The sequence below is a fragment of the Argiope bruennichi genome, chromosome 4, assembly GCF_947563725.1.
Source record: "Argiope bruennichi chromosome 4, qqArgBrue1.1, whole genome shotgun sequence".
Taxonomy (NCBI): domain Eukaryota; kingdom Metazoa; phylum Arthropoda; class Arachnida; order Araneae; family Araneidae; genus Argiope; species Argiope bruennichi.
This window is the reverse complement of record NC_079154.1, coordinates 69,126,654-69,136,040: the sequence shown is the minus strand read 5'-3', so window position 1 is coordinate 69,136,040 and position 9,387 is coordinate 69,126,654. Positions and strand designations below refer to the sequence as shown.

The 9,387-nt window shown below is 30.2% G+C and overlaps 1 long non-coding RNA gene across 1 annotated transcript; it reads left to right on the top strand.

Annotated features, from left to right (window-relative positions):
- Nucleotides 1-783: 783 nt before the first annotated feature.
- On the top strand, nt 784-8,707 carry LOC129967040 (uncharacterized). The gene is made up of 3 exons (XR_008784341.1): nt 784-867; nt 7,408-7,614; nt 8,543-8,707. It is a non-coding gene; the product is annotated as an uncharacterized LOC129967040 (long non-coding RNA).
- The last annotated feature ends 680 nt before the right edge of the window (nt 8,708-9,387 follow it).

Sequence of the window (9,387 nt, the reverse complement as noted above, 5' to 3'; positions counted from 1 at the left end):
AAACAGAATAGTAACATTAAGCTTTTAATAATACTATGGTGTCGTGGAACTGGAATTAGCACTTATGTACGTAATAAATAAATTACCAATTTGCGTCTGTGTCTAATTGTTGAGGAATAGTGAATACTCTAGATAGATCAGAATTTTTTAATTTTTTTGTTTAAAAATTTAAAAATAGTAAGTACCAGAATTTTTTCATGTCTACAAAAGCATGAAAATATTACAAAAAAAAAATTTAATTCTATTCGTATGCGGCGAAATGCGCGTTTCTTTCCTAGATGTGCACTTTTCTCAATAATAATTACCATTTTTTTATGATGAACAGTTTGAAACAAAAGCTATTTTTTTATTACTACGTAATACAAAAAGAATATATCGTGTATTACCATAATTCTGATTTGGCATATTCAAAGGTTACCGAATCAGCTTGTCCTCTTATGATCCTGTCAACACAACATTCCAAGAAAGGGAACAAAAAGAAATACAGAAAGACATTCAGATTCTCCAAAACGTGATTATTCTGACAGAAAATCGAGGAATCCATTAGATTTGAAGATGTATTAGCCAATGAAGGTTGCCAAAATATTTTTCCATAGGTCTATAAATAATGTTAAGAAACTTTGCAAGGTTTCTGGACAAAAGGTACATCTTCTTCCTATTAACATATTTGACACTCAAAAGAACGTGACAATGACTTGTTCTGTTACTTCGTTGCAAAAAAAAGTTTTGCGAATTTTTTTATAAAACAATTAGGGACCGTGGTCTGATGTATATTATATAAGCTAGTATATAAAAGCTAGAGAATAAAATCCACCTCACTGTACGATTTTCATATTTGCGACGTGCTATATTTCCTTCTGATCGAAAGTAAGTTGAAATTTTGTATAAATTTAGTGCTTTTTAATTTTAGAGACATTTATATTTTAATTATATATTATAACATAATTATTATTTAGAAAAATCTTAAAAATACATAACTTTTCTTGATTGAAGCCTGATTTTGCATTTCAAGCATACGATATTACATAATTTATTTCAGATATATTTATACTTCCCATTTTAAATAAATAATATTGACATTATTTCGCAAAAAAACCAGAGAGAGTAGTCTTCCCAAAGTTTTCTCGTTACTTTCCAATAAACTTGTCATACCAGGGAATTCCTGGCGTATAATAGTTACAAAATATTAACTTTTGGCGTGAATTTAGAGTTTTTACTGAATCTATCGTGTCTTGGGGAGTTATTTGGCGTTAAATCCCTAGCATGTGTTAATAGTATCCGAAAATCGAATTTTGCTTTAGGTAGATTTTTCCTTAATCGACTGAAACAAAGATTTGACACAAAACTACAATTGAAAGTAAAGAAATTCCTACCTAACCTGATATATTTAAGCCATTGTGTTTTTTTTTAATTAATTCGTTCACATATTTCTGAAAGTACAAACCGGCAGACAATTAACCCTTTGTTTGTTTTAGCTCAAACTTTGAAAGATGTCTAAACTATAGATGCTACATGTATGCACCGAATCTTATCTATCTAGCTCTCCTTGTCTTGTAACTATCGTGTTAAATTACATTCAAATAGCCGTACAGACAGACTTCCTCAGAGCATATTTTATTCAAAATTTGATATAAATCTGGAAATTCGGTGTATAGACCGTATACTAAATTTCAACCATCTAGCTCAAATCGTTGTCACAAACGGACATTTTCCAGAAATGTGTTTCCGAACTCAGGGGGGGGGGTCTAAAACGGGGAAGATTCATCAAAATCTCGAGTTTGAATTTTTTCACGATTACAATGCTTTCTCTATACTAGATATAAGAGAAGTAAAAAAAGCAATTAATGAAAGGGCAATAGTTGGCATTGGCAATGTTAACTGCATTGTGAGATTAGGAGGTTTGGGTTCTCTAAATATGAGTTGAATTGCAAGTACTTGCGTATTTTACAAAAAACTGAAACTTGTTTAATTTATCTACTTTCAACAATAATTACTTTTTCTAATAATATGACTGAATATATAAAAACATACCATCGCTCTTTTTTGCCTGAAGTTTTATTTTTCTATTTAATTATTTTATCGAATCAGTTGACAAAAATTAATTTACTCTGTAAGTTATTAAACATTTTCGATAGAATATAAAAAAAACTTCGGTACTTGATGATTTCGTTACTTTACTTAATAAGAAATTTATTAGATAATTTAAAATTTGATTTAGTAAGCTTCAAATCGAAGCTGAATGTCGGATGAGATGACAGCGAATTAGGGAAGGGTATGCTTTAATAAAAAGAATAGGTGTAAGCCTTCTAAAACAGCACGTCAATCAAAATTTGTTTAAATGCTCTTTGCTGAAGGAACGAATAAGTTACGACAAAATACGTAAATGAAAAGTTTCAGAGTCACTAAAATTGCCGAATTAGCTGGTTACTAATAGGCAATTAGTAAAAAAAATATTCTAATAAAAGTTTTAACAAAAATGAGTTAAATAAATTATAATGCAATTTGGTTTATTCGAAGCTGGAGGAATCACAATAAAAATTTGATTGTTCAAAGATTCGAATTAAAAAAAACGGATTTAAATATGAATACGATACAAAAAATGGCGGTTTTTAGATTCAAGACTATAGAAAATATATTGGATATAATTAGGAAAAATTTTAATATATAATGCATAATTAATATTCAATGTTATGTAGCTTTAATAAAGTACTAATAATTAAAATCGAATTCTTTTATAATTTTAAATAATTTCAATAAATAATTATGTTACTCAACAAGTGATTTGGATAATTTTGAATACAACAATTCTATGATGGGTATTTCAAATATATAATTCACATTTTGACATTTTTTAAAACATTTGGTGAATGAAGTGTTTTTGATTGAATAGCTTATAGTATCCTCAAGCGAATCGATTGACTTGATCTTTTTTTACTGACTACTGAAGAAATATATTCGAAATGAAGTTTTCCAATAATATAAACGAATTTATCAATATAATAATAATAATAAAATGTCATCTAGTTATAAATGCTATTTTAACTATATATTTGTAGGAAGTTCAAAGAATCAGAAGAAGAAAACAAAAAATCGGAATTTCCGTAGAATTGGAAAAAAGTCCCGAATTAGCCAAAAAAAAAAGTTTAACTATATAAATTTTTTTAAAAAGTACTGAAGTCAAGCAAGTTTTCAGATAACTTTCAAGTAACTTTTAATTTTAATTTTCCGTTTTAGTTCAGAGTCTTTCATATTTAGCTAAAGAATGTAGCTTCTAAACTCAGTCGACTTTAGGATTGCAGATACATTGCAATGCTTTTCTTTTCTTTTTTTTTTGTTTCACTGAGATTTTAAATTATCTTGCCTTTATTATAAATTGTTTGCCTCAATTATCTTATAACTTTAAACGAGCAATTCTGATATATATATATATATATATAAACTTTTATCTATATAGGCGCCTTTCCTGAAAGAATGCGATTTTACACAAATATTATTTTTATAACTAAATATTGACATGTGACTATACATGACCTACAACAGCCTATCAGAAATAGAGTAGTGGTTAGGGCTTTGGAATCTGATTCATTTTCTCATGTTCGATCCCGAGTTTGCAATTCAATTAGATTTCGCTTATGACTTTAAACGAGCCGTATGATAGAATTTTATTTACTATTTTACAAAACAAAACAACAAAAATTACCGAGAAAAGCTTGGTCTACCAGGTACTAGACTTTATCTTTCAAATAACTAGCATAACAGTCATTATTCCGAACTCTTTTGATACACTGAAGAATTGAATTTTAATATTAGGAAGTAGCATTTAGAGAAGTTGATGTGTCAGGAATGTTGAATGAATTAAAATATCTTACTTCTTTTTTCACCTTTTTCATTACTCTTTAGTTCCTCCACCAGCACTTTTGCAACTATAATGCAATTGTAAAATCACCTAAAAAACATTTTCCTTGAATGTTTGATCCACGCTTTTAGAGGAATGTATCCTCAGAAAGAGCTAGAATTATTCAAGTAATAAATAAATACTGTTGGCTAGTTTTTGTTTCGATTGTAGTTTTGAAGAATAAACTATTATTTACGCATTCAGTGTTTCGTCAGTTAAGTAGCTTATTTTTTAAAAATATAAAATAGCATTTTCCTTTTTGTTTTCTGCCATTGACTGTAATGGAAATTTTTTTGTCCCTTTGTATTCATACAGTGAATCAAGAAGCTTCTTTATATATTCAAAATGTAATAAATAAGCCTTGTGAATGTAATAAATAAGCTTTGCATAGTCAGTATAGTATTACATTATCGAAAAAGGTCACATCTGTTCTATAACTTCGTTCTGGATAAAACTAGAAGACTGAATTTTCAGTAACCAAGCAGGCATTATATAAACACGGTATATTTCAAATTTCATTAAATTTGAACCAGTAGTTTAAGAATTATAACTAGTCAAAGTTTGTGAATTTTGTCACTGACTGACTGACCGATCATCAAAACTCTAAGGCACTTCTAGCAGACATAGAAGCTTCAAATTTGGAATACAATTAGTGTTTAGTGTATAAATCAAGGAAAAACTAAAATATGCGTGTAATAATGGACGGATCGACAATTTCTCAAAATTTCGAGCATTTTCCATTTTGTCGCCAAATTTGTCACCAAGCTCTGAGATTACTGGGTCGGCATCCGACAGCATCCAATACAGATTATTGTAAAACGGTCTTTCTTATGATGACACTATTCGCGCTGGGAAGCAAAATAGTCGAGTTTGGTAAATAGTCAAAAAAAAATAATGAATCAATACTTTTGAAGAAGACAATTTCTAATAATAACTAGCTGTGTAAGAGAATTAGGACTAAATCTTGAGTTTCTTACACGGATTTTATTTCATATAAAATCAAAATTACATGAAAGGGTAATTGCTCAACAACAACAACAAACTGCATTTTGCCATACGTTATTCAATTCTTTTTCATCTTGCATGATCCATTGGAGGATCCAAAAAATTAAATTTCAATGGACTATGTGATATGCATCAAATAAATACGAATTGGCAGCTATTACAAGGTATTTATGGTACAGATTATTAATTCTTATGATACGTTGTTACATACATTACGATACATACATTCAAATGCACAGCGATAACCGAAGAGATAAACCATGTTAATCAGTCAAAACAAATGATTTTAAATTTTTTTATATGGTAAATATTTATATATCTGTTCTATATTTAGAACAGATGAATCAAGGCGCAATAAATTTGAGGTCTCCCAAAAATAAACGAATTGTAGTCGTCAAGCTTCCATTAGAATGAAGATCGTTTTATTCTGACTTTTACAAAGTGAAAAAAATTAAGATCGATATTTTGGAATATGCTACAAATAATATTAGAACCGGAAGTAGGGGCAAAGGGTACGAACGATCCCTGTAATCGTGTAGCAATAAACTGAAAAGCAGGCTAAATTGCCATTTTGACTTTTTTTTTATATCTGAACTACATTTCAAAGGATGATGTAGTCCTCCCATCTGTGAAATCACGTATCAAAAGACGATACATTCATATTTCCTAAATAACACTTGCAGAGCTTTAAAAAACCAAGAAGTAAGACAACATGATACGTAATAAAACCTCAATATCAAAGTCTGAACTGCGTATTGTGGGAGAATGCTTGCTCGACCCATACTTGATGATAAGTTCGGTACACATTGTTCGACGGGAAAACTTACAGGACACTGTTAAGAGTCCCATGTACAGAGGATGTACAGATGTCGAAAAAAGCGCTTCTCTAGTGATGGGGGGGGGGGGTCTAAGACGTTGACCAAATCATCGAAGGAAGTGGCTTAAAAGGTTTGATTGACAAGCTGAATAACATCCAAGTAGAAAATAATTCCTAGTCCTTCGAAGATATTGCTGTGAGGGATAGTGCCCTTCGGAAAGACAACCGACCCCTCAAACAACCCAAAATAAAAATTTCCTTACTCTCTGTCTTTCTAAAACCGACACTGTCTTTAGTTCGAACACCACGAGAAGGGGAAGGGTGTAATGAGTCATCCAAATTTGTTTAGAAAATATACTAATTATCTACTCTTTGAGTTAGATATTTTGGATTATCTCTGCTTGCACATAAAATAGTACTGAGAGCCGCGCGAATGTTAAAAAGACTCTTAGAACATAGAACTCATCACTGATTAATTATTAAAGCACTTCTATTTTTAAATATTTAATTGTCCCTTATGATTCTGTTAATTAATATTAGAGAATCTTGTAATTTAGAAGGAGTAAGTGAATAACTCAGTATTTACAACATTTCTTTTGATACAATTTAAATGTTTAATAATAACTGCGTTTATTAATTTTTCAATCCAGGAGGAGTGGGAAAAATCTATGTGCCTATGAAATTAATTGTAAGACCTCGGGGATTCATCCCCAAAGAATGGACTCAATCCTTCCACTAGATAGTTTCAATTACTGGTGGATATTCGCCATAGTATGGTACCCTTTGACAAATGATGTCTTGTTCTTTTTGCTTCTTCACCATTACACCGACCTATAGTAGTCAAACCTTGCATTTGAAACCTCGTGTTCTTACATTCCTATTGCATGGTTTTGTATTCCTGGCCTCCTTTTATATCATTTCATGACTTGTATTCACGATACATTCATAAGGGATAATCTCTCAGGGCAATCTTTTTTATATCATCGTTTCTCCGTTAGCACTGATAGTATTTAAAGTATTTAAAACTAAAGTATTTAAAACAAAAGCGTCTAAGCGAGGGAACAAACCATGCCAAAAATTTTCAAAGTTGAAATCGGAAATGAAATTACCATAATATTTATTGCTCGATAATTATATTTATTGTTATTCATAGTGGAAATATCGATGGGAGAGAGGGGGGGGTTTAGAGTTAAAAATGCAAAAACCAGAAGTGGCAACGAAGGGCTAAAATACCGGAATTATAAAAAACAACTTTTGACATTCATTTCAATATAATTTATCATATATTCATCCAGCAAATGCTTTATATGCAAGCGAATACCTTCAAAATGCAATAGCTGTCATGGCAGAATTTACAAATACTGGAGCCTATTCAATTAATTTTAAAATCTATAGCACTTCTTGTAGAAAGTAAAAAAAAAAAAAAAAATCTTGTTACAGAGTAGCTTAAGATAACTTATATTTAGATGATATGAGCAATTATGTCTCTAATATGATTATGACTTCACAGTACTTACGAGATGATTATGTGCACTATGAAATTGGATGAAAGGTGTAGTTATGTCTATTGTGATATCACATAAATATATTCCCTTATATTTGGAGCACCTTTCATCAAAACCTTTCAATTCTTCATCAAAATATTAATGATGTATTTTTTAAGTTCTTTATTTCTTAATTTTCATTTCAGATATGAAGACTATCTTGCTATGTGTGCTCGCTTTGGCCTTGATGACCTATTGCTGCGGTTTTTCGATTTCGGTCTTGTGCTGGAGGGAGCAAGATGGGAAAGTGACCTGCAATCATACTTACGATCCCACCAAAAACGACGCAGTGGTAGCCCTCCCTGTACAGGCTGGCCAACAGGTCAGATCCTACGCAGTGGCAAATAATGGTGGTAAGATGTTCTAATTTTAATAAAATTATGGCTTGAATTTCTTATATTAATGGCGATTTCAAATTTTGATTGAAAGTGCCTATATGTTGGATTCAATGAGTACCACTTGGCATAAAAAGAAGAAATGTATCATAAAGCCTTATTTTGTCAAAAAAGGTTAAAGTTTTGTCAGCAAAATTTTTATTCCCTCGATTTTTTCGTGTCCAAGAATAATAAAGAGTGTTTTATGCTCTTCATTATAAGGAAGAAACTCGAGAATATATTTTAGAACAATACATACTGCCTTGACAGATTAGGTCCGAAATTACATGTAGATTTATAATTTTAATTCCAAATGACATTCATTTAACTCGGCATGTTTTTTACGTTATCACATATGCACAAATAGACAGATCTAAAACTAATCTTTTAGTGGATTCAATTTAAAATTTGGAACAAATCTGCAGAGCTTTTGATAGAGCAGTATACCGTATTTCATCCATCCAGCCGATGATTTTTCACATATTCTTATGCAAATGGATGACAAACAGGTTTTAGCTCAGTCTGTTTTTTGAGTTATCATGTATACAAATAAACAGAGCAAAAACCAATCTTTTAGCAGATACAGTTCAAAATTTGAAACAAATCTGCAACTATTTGAAACAATGAAAAAGTGCTAAGAAATTTTAGAAAGAGTGCTTATGCATTGTCCCCGATAGTGGATAAACGTTTGAAGAGGTAAATAAATGGATGGTGAGAATATTTTTAAGAAAATAAGTCTCATTAAAAGATATTCTTATCAATTTATAAAAGTATAGCTTCTTTTTGGACAGACTATGCATTCGTTAGACGTTTAGCATATTTGCTATGTAAAACAAAAAATTGATTTTTATTTCGTAGTGATTTTTATGAATTAATCGCCTAATCCATTTTTTCTTTCCTGTTTTAGGTAATGACTATTATTCACCTCGAGTTCCTCCTCCATTATAAACTGAAGCACTGAAAGGACAACAAAAACATGGAAATATTTATTCATTTTAAAAATCATTTCCAATTTTTTAAATTGTCTATGGTATATAGAAATGTTTGTATAAAAGTTCTTCAAAATAAATGCATGTCCATAATAACTTGTCTGTTTTAATTAAAGATATTAAATCTTTGTAAAATCAAAAATATATTAACTGGCATATATTTTATTTTCTCCTTTCAGAAATATAATATATTTATAAGACTCAATAGATAGTCATTGTCATCATCAAAATATAAATAATATAGCAAGCGAAATTTTACAATCATTCTTTTTACTTCTAAATAATATTATGGGCAATAAATACAAAAATACAATGCAAAAATTAGATTTTAATTTGGTTTGACAGATTATTGCAGCACTTTAATATAATACTTAATGTTAAACTTTCTGCATACAATTTTCAAGAGGAGCAAAAATGCTGGATCACATGCCATCCTCTTCATCTGAACATGATTCAAAATTGCGATGTTCATCACTAAATAACCCTGATAGGACTTCTGAATAGGATGTTAACATAACTTTAAATATCTGATATGCATGTTTGATTTGTATATCGAATTGCAGAATGTTTGATATTAAGATATGTAAATACATTAAAATAATTAAAATTTAAATATAACAGTTAAGTACCGATTTATTCTTATTCGGGTTGCAGTAACAATAACAATACATGCCCGGACAATTATACAATGACTCCCACTGCTTGGCGCGAATCTCAAAATCGTCTTGCAAGGCAAGAAGCAATCAATTCGAGAAGGCAAGAT